The sequence below is a fragment of the Eschscholzia californica genome, unplaced genomic scaffold, assembly GCF_041429995.1.
Source record: "Eschscholzia californica isolate CP2 unplaced genomic scaffold, dmEscCali1.0.p SCAF_2, whole genome shotgun sequence".
In the NCBI taxonomy this organism is placed as follows: domain Eukaryota; kingdom Viridiplantae; phylum Streptophyta; class Magnoliopsida; order Ranunculales; family Papaveraceae; genus Eschscholzia; species Eschscholzia californica.
Genome location: NW_028238309.1, coordinates 29247774 through 29261578, shown reverse-complemented (window position 1 = coordinate 29261578; position 13805 = coordinate 29247774). Strand labels below are relative to the sequence as shown.

The following is a 13805-nucleotide window of genomic DNA, read 5'->3' as shown; positions in this document are numbered from 1 at the left end:
AGGATTATTCTAGAAATTGCAGCTCATTATGATTATGAGATATGGCAAATGGATGTCAAAATCGCCTTCCTGAATGGGAATCTGGAAGAGGATGTGTACATGACACAACCTGAAGGTTTTGAGGAATCCAAAAATGTTGGAAAAGTTTGCAAGCTTCAAAGGTTCATCTATGGTTTGAAGCAAGCAAGTAGGAGCTAGACGGGTTGCCGCCGAATTATTTTACTGCTCGAATTCCATATAGGGATTAGTTTTCGGAATGAATTAGAATAGAGATGGTTACCCGAAGTTTGCCATATTCCATTTGAATGGAGACAGTTTGAGTTATAAATTCATTTTATTGGGTTTGTTATACGGTTTGTCATCTTATGAAGACTCTGAAATTTAAAATAAAGTTTATGGGAAGTTGGTTGGTTGGATTGTATATATTTCAGGTGTTCGGTGAAACGTCTCAATGAACTCTATAGTGTCGATAGGTCATACTTAGTATAGTTCATTCATTTTATGCATTCTTTGTAACACCCCTATTTTCTTATTTATATCAAATTAGGTGGAAATAACAAAACTACAGGCCAATTTGGGTTTTGGCCTAATATAAAGAGTAAGTTTGTGTGGGCTTGAGTATCATAAAATAGAAGTGGGTTAGAAGGAAAAATAGAGTTGCTTGAGGTGATTATATAAAAAGGGTGTAGAGCTCTTTTTTGTAGATCTAGAACAAAACTTAGAGAGAGAAAGAGAAATGGTATTCTTTGGAGAAGATTTTGATGAACAAATTGAAGAAATCCATGTATTGTTTATAATATAGTTGGTATATCTTCTTAATCTTCAACAAGCCACTCCTTAGTAAAGGAAGAATGAATAAAGAAGAAAAGAGGTAGAGATGGAGTTCTTTAAAGAGAGAAAGAGGCATGATTGTGGTCTTGATGTCATCTAAGGCAAAAAGGGGTAGATTTAATATCTCCTAATTCTTTTGTAGGCTTTTCAATTTATTACATCATAGGTTTAGTATTGTTAATCACATAAGTTCTATAAAGACTGATTGAATGATTTAGATATTAGTTCTATCTTGAATTCCATAAAACATCTATAGGGGATAATTTTTCGGTGTAGATTAAAATTGAATTTGGTATTGATTGATGATGAATCTCGGTGTGTATCTTATATGGCTGGAACTGCATGTTTGTCTACTTTCTAGTGGTTCAAACGGTGAATTAATTGGAGTTCCGAGTGAGGAATTATAGTAGTTTTCGTACGAGGTGTCAGAACAATGCCTACTGTATTTTGGTCTAGATTAAAATTAAATCTGGTATATATTGATAATGAATCTCGGTGTCTAACATATATGGTTGGAAAGGTCTGTTTGTCTAGTGGTTCAAACGGTGAGTTAATTGGAGTTCCGAGCGAATAGTTATAGTAGTTTTCGTACGAGGTGGCAGAACAGTCGCTACTGTATTTCGGTCTAGATTAAAATTAAATCTGGTATTGATTGATAATGAATCTCGGTGTGTATCTTGTATAGTTGGAAATGTCTATTTTGTCTACTTTCCTCCCTGTTGCAGCAATGACGAAGAAGAAACTCCTTCGTCCTCCATTAAGGGAAAAGATGAAATGGTTCCCTCTGTCATCTTCTTCAGCTCCGATCTGAGTTGAAGGAATATGCTTTACAGAGATAAATAAAGAAAAATGGGGGGAAGAGAGAAGAAGAAGGGAGAGAGAGAAAGAGAAAGAAGGTGAGAGATGAAGGTGGTGGCCGGGATTTGTGATGGGATGAGGTTTGACTTTTGAGGAAGATGAAGGTTAAGGGGCAAGAGACAAATTAGTTAGTTTTTGGATCAAAAAATAAATATGACCCCTAAATCAATCATAGTTGACGGAGTCTTTATTCCCTAAAGATTTTTCTTTATTCCTCAAAGCCGCGGCCTATTTAAATGGCCGTTCAAACATCGTTGACGGTGTAGATTAAAAAGATGAGGTGGGATTTTGAGGGTCTAGATTTGTCATGTTGTTGACATTCTCTCATTGAGTGGGTTAACAAATCTTCATTTTTGTAGGGAGGTAATAGATCTAGTGATTTAGATTTGTAGAAAAATACAACGAACGACCGGATTTGTCTTTCGACTTGTCCCAGTCAGCAAAAACTTTGCGTTTTAATAGATTCTTCCAAGTAAAATGGCATAAATGGTAGGGATGTTTTAGAGGCTCCTCACATTAATGTCAGACCCGCCTGGTGACTCATTTGAGTGTGGTAAATTTATTTTGACCGTTTCGTTCACCCGCGCTCTCTAAATTAGTGAATTTGAGCTGATTTTTTTAAGGAAATTTGGTCAAAATCTACCAATTTTAACTGTATTTAGCAGTGGTGGTGGAGTTCAATCAATTTTGTGAACTAAAATCGGTTCGATCACACTAATTGTTTTTATCGAATCGATTCAAACTTATCGTACAACCTTTTCGACAAAGACTTCACCAAAACAACCAAATTTAAAGTTCACCATAGTTAAGACTCACCGACTTCAACCAAATTCAAATAAAAACTTTCGATTTTTAAAACTAACCAATTTCATCAAAAACTCTAATTTAGAGACGAGTTTAGAGAGACAAACAGAGGCTTTAGAGCTCACCTTAATTTATAAGGCCTAAAAAAATTATTGCCCAGAGAATCGAACTAGGGAAAAATAAAATTTATGCTTTTAAAATTTTGGCGATTCGAAACTTAAGATAATGAAAAATTCCTTTTGGAATCAGTGTACTCAAATCGATTTTAGACCCAAATCCGTTCGAATCCACCGATTTTGAGTCAAACAAGACAACGAGAGCACCTCTTTGACGCTTTTAAACTTTTTCTAAAAATCATGGGGCTTCTAACCGGGAGGCTCCTCCAATAACACATATGTAAGAGGTGCCTTCAAAAACTCCAATAAATGGAAAGCAAATGCTTACAGTGGCATTGGATACCAATTGATGCCCTAACTCTAGATTCTTATATTGGACCAGGTTGGGATGCTTTGAGTTGAAACTCGAAGATACTCATTCCTTATTTTTTGTTGAAAGAAGATACATCATTCTTGATACACCAACTAAATGGTTGTCCAAGTGGTTGATAGTGTTGACAAAATTCCAAAACTATGAAGGTCCCAGTTTCAATTTATCACTAAATGTCTCGTAGACAAAATGTCGTGTAGACATTTCGAGACATTTCGTGGAGGACATTCGTGGACAAAATGTCTCGTAGACATTTCGAGACATTTTAAGACATTTCGAGACATTTGTCTGTAGACAAAATGTCTTTATAGACATTTTAAGACATTTCGAGACATTTGTCTGTAGACAAAAGAATTGACAATGCTTCAAAGATTCCAGTACTAGAGTCAGTTTGTTTTCAGCTTTCGTAGATGGAAAATTTAATAAAATCGAAGAGTTCATCTCACATCTGACAAGGAGAGCTGCAAGCTCTGATTTTCCATGGCCAGAAAGGTGCGACTTCTTGTGTAGGTAATTTTGGGTATGTTTGTCATATCTTGAGTTCTTTTCCTAGTTAAAACTAAAGGGCATGTTATATCATCAGATATCTACTCTAGACCCTCCATTTAGAGGTTTGCATCAAAAGTTCGAAAGTTAGAATTGAGAACTCATTTTCGCCGTGTTTCGTAAGAGAATAACGAACTGGTCGAGAGCTGTGGAATCTTATTCCTAATTCAATTGTGTGGTCTATTTGGAAGTTTAGGAATTCCTGTACCTTTAAGGAGTCTGCTAGGCCCACTAGGATTGAAATCGAAGATGTTCCAAGATTTCTGTTTCATTGGTCTAGGACCCTGCCTTGAGCTAGCAGTTCCATTTTTTTGGATTTCATCCTGAACTGGAAGGAGATTGTGTCGTAACATGTTCCTCACAACCTCTTTCCAATTCCTTTGTATTCTTTTTCTTTCTCACTAAAGATTTATTCGGACGTGTTAAAAAAAAAAAGACTGGTCGAGATGGATAATAATCTACTAAAATCGTGAATTGTTCAATTTTGTAACTCTGAACTGTTAAACAATGTCCAGTATGTTGCATTATAATAACTAGATCCTTATACAAGGATGACTCTAACTAATATATTCTTAGTGCAGACGACAACTTCAATCATTGTGGATGATCCCCTCAACCAAGCACAAGCTTCTCGCATAATGTCTATTTTATTACGGAGGCCCCTATGTCACAAAGCTAATCAGGTATTTGCATTTATATTATTGTTTCACCCAAAAAGCTGGGAGGTCACTTATTGGTTTTTAAAGAGCAATTCTCTCCACCCTAGAGAATGTAATGGACTACAAAACGTTCCTTGGTCGATCAGTTTACGATTCATTTTATAGTTTCACATGAAATTAATTTTGAACTCTCGTATGTAAATGGGTCTGTCGTACGAGTAATTAGATAAAAAGTTAGTTTGATGGCAAGAAATAACAATGCATTTTGGCCATGTAATTGTCTTGATTGTTGATGTGGGAGAAAAAAAGCAGTGATAACGAAATAAGGTCCGTTAATTTTGTCTGAATTGCTTGATTTTCATTAGAATTTTACTTCGTATAACCCTGCATCTCTTTATATGGATGTAAACTGATTCTTTTTATTTGGAGTTGAAATTTAAGGGATCACGATCCGTTTATCCCGGTCCATTTGTTGGTCTCAGACACCGAAAGCTTTATCAGAACTCAAGTGTGAAAGTTCACCTAAGTTGTAGTCTCTGTTGCAGTTATTCATTGGTTTACTGCTTCAACCGGAATTGGAAATTTAGTTTGCATTTGAAAGATTTAGGATAATTTTTTTTAATACAATTTTGGATAATTTTCATGACATCTTTGTAGATTTTCTTCTCGACTTGGCTGCAAATTTTCAAATATCCGGATCTGTGTTTTCAAGTTTCATAGTTGGAATGTCTTATATCGTAATTGATTAGTTACTTTTTATGAGAAATCATCTAACTTTTAACAATGAGAACCTAGATGGTTTTTTGATATTTGCATAGATCGATAAGATTTACAGCTGGGCTCGCATCTTTATCAGTTCAAATGCTTAAATGTGCAGGCCTTTTTTGAAAATGTTTTAATACTTCACGAGTTCTCTTCCTATATAAATTATATTAACATAATAGGATTTACAAATGAGATCGCATCTTAATCAGTTATCTCATGTAGTAAAATAATCTCGATAGTCATTCCGCATTCATAAAATACTCTTGCTGAGAATTTTATAACCATGAGTTATTGCCAAAGACACCCCATCTGGAGATTTATGGAAAGAGGTTGCAAGTTTTCTACTGATAAGTTTCCATACACCTTAATCATTCTAGTTTTATTCACAATAGGAAGAATAAACTGACTCATTCTACTGATACTGTGTATAGTTCAATTATAATTGCTCTTATTGTTGAAGAATGCTCATATTTTTCCTCAACATACCTGGATCTGAACAGTGTTTGTAGAACATTTTATTCACCCACATACTTCAATCGTTTATTATAGTCCCTTCAGACCAACACAAGTTTATCGACAAAATATCTCTACTAATACGGAGACACATAGGATTCGTAGCTTATCCAGGTATTTGCTCTCACGTCTTTCAGAAGTAACCAAGAAATCAAGTATAAACAGAAGTGGGACTTCAGTTTATTGATTTTCAAGGTGCAATTCTCTCCTATGACATAAAATGTAGTGGACTATAAAAGACTCATTAGATAACTTTTATATGATTGGTTTTAATGCTCTTGAGTGTTTTTAGAGTGGGACCAAACCAGTCCCTCGAGGTGTTGGTGGATTCTGCTTGCAGGTACTCAAGCAAAAATCAATATTGATGGCAAGAGATAATCAAAACAAAGGTTAGTTAATTTTTTTCTGGATTGCTTGGTTTATTTCACAATTTTACATCAGTGAGATACCATACCGGTAGCATCACGGTGTAAGTATTATTTGTCTACATGGTAAACCACATTGTTCCATCAATATTTTCGGGAAGGAATATACATTTGTTGGTTATGCCTAAGAAATGGAAGTTTAATGTGGTATACCACATTGTTCAATCAATATTTTCTAGAAGGATTATACATTTGTCGGTTGTGGATGCCTAAGAATTGGATCTTAAATGTGTTACATCACCTTGTTCTGTTAATATTTTCGACAAGGATTACACATTTGCCAGTTGTGATGCCTAAGAAATTGAATTTTATTGTGGTATACCACATAGTTACATTTTGTATTTTTGGGGAGGAATAAAAATTTGTCGGTTTAGATACCTAAAAAATAGTACTTTAATGTGGTATACCACAATATTCCATCATATTTTGGGGAAGGAGTATACATTTGTCGTTCGTGGTTCCTAAGAAATTGAATTTTAATGTGGTATACTACATTGTTCCATCTGTATTTTTTGAAAGGCTTACACATTTGTTGGTACTCAATTTTGATACCTAAAAAATGAACCTGTGGTATACCACATTGTTCCAAAAATATTTTCGTGAAAGCTCATACATTTGTCGGTTGTGATGCCTACAAAATGGAACTATAATGTGGTATCCACATTGTTCCATCAATATTTCCGGGAAGGATTATTCATGTCGGTTGTGATGCCTAAGAAAGTGGAACTTTAAATGTGGTATATATTGTTCCATCGATATTTTCTAGAAAATTATATTTTTGCCGACTGCAAAGCGTAAGAAGTTGAACTTTGATGTGGCATACCCCATTGTTCCAAAAATATTCTCGGGAAGGATTTTACATTTGTCAGTTGTGATGCCTAAGATATGGAACTTTAATGTGGTAGACCACTTTGTTCCATCGATATTCGAGAGAAGGATTATACATTTGCCGGTTGCGATCCTTCCAAAATGGAATTTAATGTGGTATACCATATATTTTCATCAATAATTGAGGGAAGGATTATACATTTGTGGGTTGTGATGCCTAAGAAATGGAACTTTAATGTGGTATACCGCATTGTTCTATCAATCTTTTCAGGAAAGATTATACATTTGTCAGTTGTGATACTTGAAAAGTGGAACGTTAATGTGGTATATGATAAACTTCCATCAATATTTTCAGGAAGGATTATACATTTGTCGGTTGTCATGCTTGAGAAATGGAACTTTAATGTGGTATACTATATATTTAGGTCAATAATCGAGGGAAGGATCATATATTTGTCGGTTGTGATGCCTAAGGAATTGAACTTTAATGTGGTATACCACATTGTTCCATCTATTTTGTCGCAAGTATTATACATTTGTCCGAATATAATCCTCAAGAAATGGAACTTTAATGTGTATACCATATGTTACAATCAATAATCGAGGGAAGGATTATACACTTGTGGGTGGGGATACTTAAGAATAGGAATGTTGGATACCATATTGTTCCATGAACAATCGAGGGAAAGATTATATATATTTTTTTAGAAAGATGATATTTTTGTCGAGGATGATGCTTAAGAAATTCAACTTTAATGTGATATATCATATTGTTTCATCAATAATCGAGGGAAGTATTATACACTTGTCTTAAGCGATGCTTAAGAAATGGAACTATGATATTGTACGCCATATTTATCCATCAATAGTCGAAGAAGGATTATACGTTTGTCGATAGTGATGCTTAAGACATGAAACTTTGAAAATGTTTTAATACCTCACAAGTTATCTTCCTATATAAATTATATCAACATTATAGGATTTACAGTTGAGCTCGCATCTTAATAAATTATCTCTACTAGTAAAATAATATTAATAGTCATCCGTCATTCATCAAATACTCCGGCCAAGTATTTTGTAACCATGGGATCTTGTTTAATCTTTGTTTTCTTAATTCATGCCATTGCCTGAGATCGTCAGGAGATTTTTCGAAAGGGATTGCAAGTTTCCTTTTCTACTAATCAGTTTCCATATTTGATTAATAAAGTATGGGAGTTAGAAGTCAGAGCTAGCATTATTCACAATAGGAAGAATAAACTGACTCATTCTACTGATACTGTCTGAGTGTCTGTAGTTCAATTATAGTTGCTCTTATTGTTGAAGAATGCTCATATTATGCTTTAAGATACCTGGACCTGAACAGTGTTAGCTGAATAATTTATTCACCCACATACTTCAATAGTTTATAATCGTCCCTTCAGACCAACACAAGTTTATCGCCAAATATCTCTTGTAATACTAAGACACCTAGGATTCGTAGCTTATCCAGGTATTTGCTTAAATTTCTTTCACGTCTTCGAGAAGTAACAAGGAAACCAAACTATAAACAGAAGTGGGACTTCAGTTTATTGATTTTTAAGGTGCAATTCTGTCTTATGACTTCGTGGATAATTTTTATATGATTGGTTTTAATGCTCTTGAGTGTGTTGAAAGTGGGAAAAAACCAATACCTTGAAGTGTAGGTCGATTCTGCTTACAGTTACTCAAGCAAAAATCATTTTTGATGACAAGAGATAATTTAAACAAAGGTTAGCTAATTGTCTCTGGATTGCTTGATTTATTTCACAATTTTACTTTGTAAAAACCTCTTGGTCACGAATACATCTCTCTCGATCACGGGTTTAACAAGAGTTTGTTTCGTACGACTTGAAGATACTTCTAGGTGGGAACCGAAAAATCCATATTGATTAATTGAAAGTCTGCAGTAGACTTATCTTAAAGAGATGTTAAGTCCATTTTTTCTATTTTTGGTTGTGAAAGATGGTTTCTTATTAGTTATTATTTAGATTTGTACTTATTATGTTAGGGTTCACACCCAACATAGTGTTTGAGGCCGAGGGTATGGTTTTGCAAGTTATCTAGTGGAACATAATATTGTGGGCTATATGGTGCATGCCCTTGTTTTTTCAAATGTATGTGCTATATATATTAGTATTTTGGGTTTCAAGTCAAGCTTTTCATTGGTCATATTCTTCTATTAATAACTGCATGGGCTATTATATAAGTGAGATACCGTACCGACAACATCACGGTGTAAGTTGTATTTGTCTACATGGTGCTATATATAGTGTATCCATGTGCTTGTTAATTTCAGTAGTTAAAAACATTTGAGGAATCTGAAGAGAACCAATTTGTACAATAGTTTTACAAGAACATCTGTGAGGGATTTGCATCTTGAAATCGGAATAGAACTGGAGATTAGTTTCGTTGCTCAACTGATCTGATTTGCAAATACAATTTTCGCTTCAATCATTTACAATGATCATTCCAGACAAGGAGAAGCTTAGCGCCTAATATCTCTTCTATAATGGAGAGTCAGCGAGCTTATCCATTTTTTTTGTATTAGTCTTCAAGAAGGATTCACTGAATCAAGTTCTCCCAGGCATGGGAAATCAATTTTTGGTATTCATGAAACAATTAATCTCTTATATTAGAGAAGAAATTGGACTGTAGTATAAAAGGCATGAATAAACTACCATAGAATTTATTTCGATTTTATTGTTGTCTCGTGTTTCTAAATTGAGATAATGACATCGAAACAAAATTTGGACCTTGAGATGTATTGATTTCTTTTTAGGTAATGAAGCAAAATTTTGTTTTATTCTTAATGGCGGGAGAAAATCATGTCGGCATGGCCTTTCTTCTCTCATTTCTCTCATTTCTCTCACTTCTTGTCTTCTTCCTCTTACTTGTTATATCATTATATTATAGAAGTTTTCGATATTACCTTATGCAAGTACATATATTCTATTTCTGCACCAATAATTAACGGAAGGATTCCACAACCCTGCGTATTGTTGCTTAAGACATTGTGTATACGTCTTGTTTTACCCAATAATTGATATTTTTTTCTTATTTACGCTATTGGACCTTCTTCATTATAGTGGAAAGGATTATACATTTATCCGAAGTGATGCTTAAGAAACTTTAATGTGTTATATGGTATATTGTTCCATTATTATTCGAAGGAGAATTATACATTTGTCCGTTGTGATGCTTAAGAATTGAAACTTTAATGTGGTATACCACATTGTTCCTTCAAAAAACGAGAGAAAGATTATTCGTTTGTTGGTTGTGATGCTTGAGAAATGAAACCTTAATGTGGTATACGACATTGTTCCATCAATATTTTCAGGAAGGAATATATATTTAATCAATATTTTGAGAAGGATAATACATTTGTCGGTTGTGATGCCTAAGAAATGGATCTTAAATGTGGTATATCACATTGTTCTATCAATACTTTTGCGAAGGATTACACATTTGTCGGTTGTGATGCCTAAGAAATGGAACTTTAATGTGGAATACCACATTATTCCATCAATTATTTCGAGAAGGATTATACATTTGTTTGTTGTGATGCCTAAGAAATGGAGCTTTTATGTGGTATACCACATTGTTCCATCTGTTTTTTTTTTTGGGAAGGAATAAAACATTTGTCGGTTTTGATACCTAAGAAATGAAAATTTAACGTGGTATACCACATTGTTCCATATATATTTTCGGGAAAGCCTATACATTTGTAGGTTGTGATGCCTACGAAATGGATTTCGGCAAGGATTATACAATTGACGGTACTGATGCTTAAACAGGATTAAGCCAATTTAGTTTGCACTTGAAAAGTTCAAAAGAATTGACAAGGCTGCAAAGCTTCCTGTACTAGAGTCATTTTGTTTTCAGCTTTCGTAGATGGAAATTTTAATAAAATCGAAGAGTTCATCTCACATCTGACAAGGAGAGTGCTCTGATTTTCCATGGCCAGAAAGGTGAGACTTCTTGTGTAGGTAATTTTGGGTATGTTTGTCATATCTTGAGTTCATTTCCTTGTTAAAAATAAAGGGCATGATATATCTTCAGATATCTATTCTCAACTCTTCAATAAGAGGTTTGCATCAAAACTTCGAAAGTTTGAATTGGAAATTCTTTTTTCACCGTGTTTTGTAAGAGAAAAACAACATGGTCGAGATGGGTAATAATCTACTAGAATCGCGTGAATTGTTCAATTTTGCAACTCTAACTGTTAAACAATGTTCAGTATATTGCATTATGATAACTAGATCCTTCTACAAGGATGACTCTAACTAATATATTCTTAGTGTAGACGAAAATTTCAATCATTGTCGATGGTCCCCTCAAACAAGCACAAGCTTCTCGCATAATGTCTATTTTATTACAGAGACCCCATGTCACGAAGCTAATCAGGTATCTGCATTTATATTACTATTTCACCCAAAGCTGGGAGGTAACTTATTGGTTTTTAAATAGCAATTCTCTCCACTAGTAGAGGATGTAATGGACGACAAAACGTTCCTTGGGCGACCAGCTTACGATTCATTTTATTGTTCCACATGAAATTAAGTTTGAACTCTCGTATGTAAATGGGTTTGTCGAACTGAGTAATTAGATAAAAAATTAGTTTGATGGCAAGAAATAACCATGCATTTTGGCCATGTAATTGTTTTGTTTGTTGATGTGGGAGAAAAAAAGCAGTGATTATGAAATAAGTCCGTTAATTTTGTCTGAATTGCTTGATTTTCGTTAGAATTTTACTTCGTATAACCCTGCATCTCTTTATACAGATGTAAACTAGATGCTTTTTATTTGGAGTTGAAATTTAAGGGATCACGATCCGTTTGTCCCGGTCCATCTGTTGGTCTCAGACACTGAAAGCTTTATCAGAACTCAGGTGTAAAAGTTCACCTAAGTTGTAGTCTATGTCGCAATTGTTCATTGGTTTACTGCTTTAACCGGAATTGGCAATTTAGTTTGCACTTGAAAGATTTAGGATAATTTTTTTTAATACAATTTAGGATAATGTTCATGACATCTTAGTAGATTTTCTTCTCGACTTGGCTGCAAATTTTCAAATATTCAGATATGTGTCCATTCAAGACGGTTTGAAGTTGGTGTCTTAGATTGGTTAGCTCGTCTATGGGAAATAGAGAAAAATGAATATTGGGGTTACATTACGAATTGTGGAACAGAAGGTAATCTTCATGGTATCCTGGTTGGGTTAGTACCATTGCTGACTCTTATTTTCCTAACAACAATTTTAATGTGTCGCTATGCCTGATCAGTGCTTGAAAAGACAGCAGTAAGAGAGTTCATTTTTCCTGTATGCATATCCCAGAAGGTAGTAACTTAGTGACTTAGCACAAGAGTTATTTGATCAACACTGAGACATAAGTCGAGCACACCATTTATGCACAATATAATTTTCTTCTTTCAATGATGTGATTTTTTCATTATCGTTTCATACATTGATGTGGAATGTAAATCTGGCTGTATAGGAGAGAAGTTCATCCAGATGGAGTTTTATATGCATCACGAGATTCACATTATTCTGTCTTTAAAGCTGCACGAATGTACAGAACGGGATGTGTAAAACTTGATACTTTGTTCTCTCCGGGGAAATCGATTGTGTAGATTTCAAAGCCAAACTACTTCTTAACAAGAACAAGCCAGCCATCATTAATGTCAACATAGGTATGACGGTATTACTGTTTAACTCCCATCTTGCTTCCATGGGAAAGAATAGATAGAAGGCTACTACTGGTGCTCAACCTAATGTTATTAAACTTGTGCAGGAACAACTGTTAAAGGAGCAGTTGATGATCTTGATCTTGTTATTGAAACACTTAAGCAATGCGATTTCTCAAAAGATAGGTTCTACATTCATTGTGATGGGGCTCTCTTTGGGCTCATGATGCGATTTCTCAACTCGTTTGCTCATGTTTTCCCTGATCTTATCAGGGGTGGTTATCAATCTAAGCGGGTTTCCTGTTTTCTCAGTTTTTGGGTGAGAGTCATGGAGGCGGAGTGCTAGAGGGTTTAAGTTAGCTACAAATACTGATATCTTTGAAAAATCTCTGTAATCGTGTTCTTCATACATAGTGAAAATCATGGCGCCATTGAGCCATGGTACTCGTCTCACCAACCGGACCACGTATACCTCTTGTTCTTTGTGGGTGTTTACTTTCATTAGTGCTTTTTTTGTTTGCCAGTTCTTCGTCATAACAGTTATTATTAGCAACAAACCCAATTTTGTGATTGAGAAATCTGATTATGATATTTAAAGTTTGATCTTAACTAGTAGTTTAACCCCGTCTGTAGTAGATAACCAAGGAGCAACGATCTTTGCTTCTTTCGACATGTATCTAGAATCCACAAGCTCTGTGACCCTGACAAACAAAGTTTAGATGTGCCGCGAAGACAATTTTTTCGCAATCATAAAAGAATCCTGGAAACATGTTTTTTATAACTGGTGCATGGGATTTGTGGATTCGGATCGTAAACCTTATGGATTGCTTGTTAGCTTAACAAAATTTTATAACTGGTGCACGGGATTTCTGGATTCGAATCATAACTTTACGTACGGCAAGTTAGTTTATAGAAATGTTTGTTTTTTTGTTTCATGTTCTTTTAAAGCTTGATATGTCCTTAACTTCTATCCTGTTTTCGTCTTGCTTATATTGTTCTTTCTAATGAACAGGCACCTAAAGTTTCATTCAAGAAGCCAATTGGCAGTGTAAGTGTCTCAGGTCACAAGTTTGTCAGTTGTCCACTGCAATGCGGTGTTCAATTAACAAGATTATCTCACATCAATGTTCTCTCAAGAAATGTCGAATACCTAGCTTCTCGAGACGCCACAATCATGGGAAGTCCAAATGGTCATGCTCCAATCTTCCTTTGGTACACACTAAACCGAAAAGGATATCGAGGGTTCCAAAAAGAAGTCCAAAAATGTCTTAGAAATGCTCACTATTTGAAAGATCGTCTTCAAGCTGAAGGAGTCAGAGCAATGCTTAACGAGCTTAGCAGTACTGTTGTGTTCGAAAGACCAGAAGATGAAGAGTTCATTCGTCGTTGA

General features: G+C 34.8%; 2 pseudogenes across 1 annotated transcript; both read left to right on the top strand.

Moving 5' to 3' along the window:
- The first annotated feature begins 48 nt into the window (after positions 1-48).
- Positions 49-12870, top strand: LOC147557293 (serine decarboxylase-like; annotated as a pseudogene). The gene is made up of 4 exons (XR_015234133.1): positions 49-161; positions 11771-11947; positions 12226-12421; positions 12523-12870. The product of XR_015234133.1 is annotated as a serine decarboxylase-like (transcript).
- A 333-nt stretch (positions 12871-13203) lies between these two features.
- LOC147557292 (serine decarboxylase pseudogene) lies at positions 13204-13805 on the top strand (annotated as a pseudogene).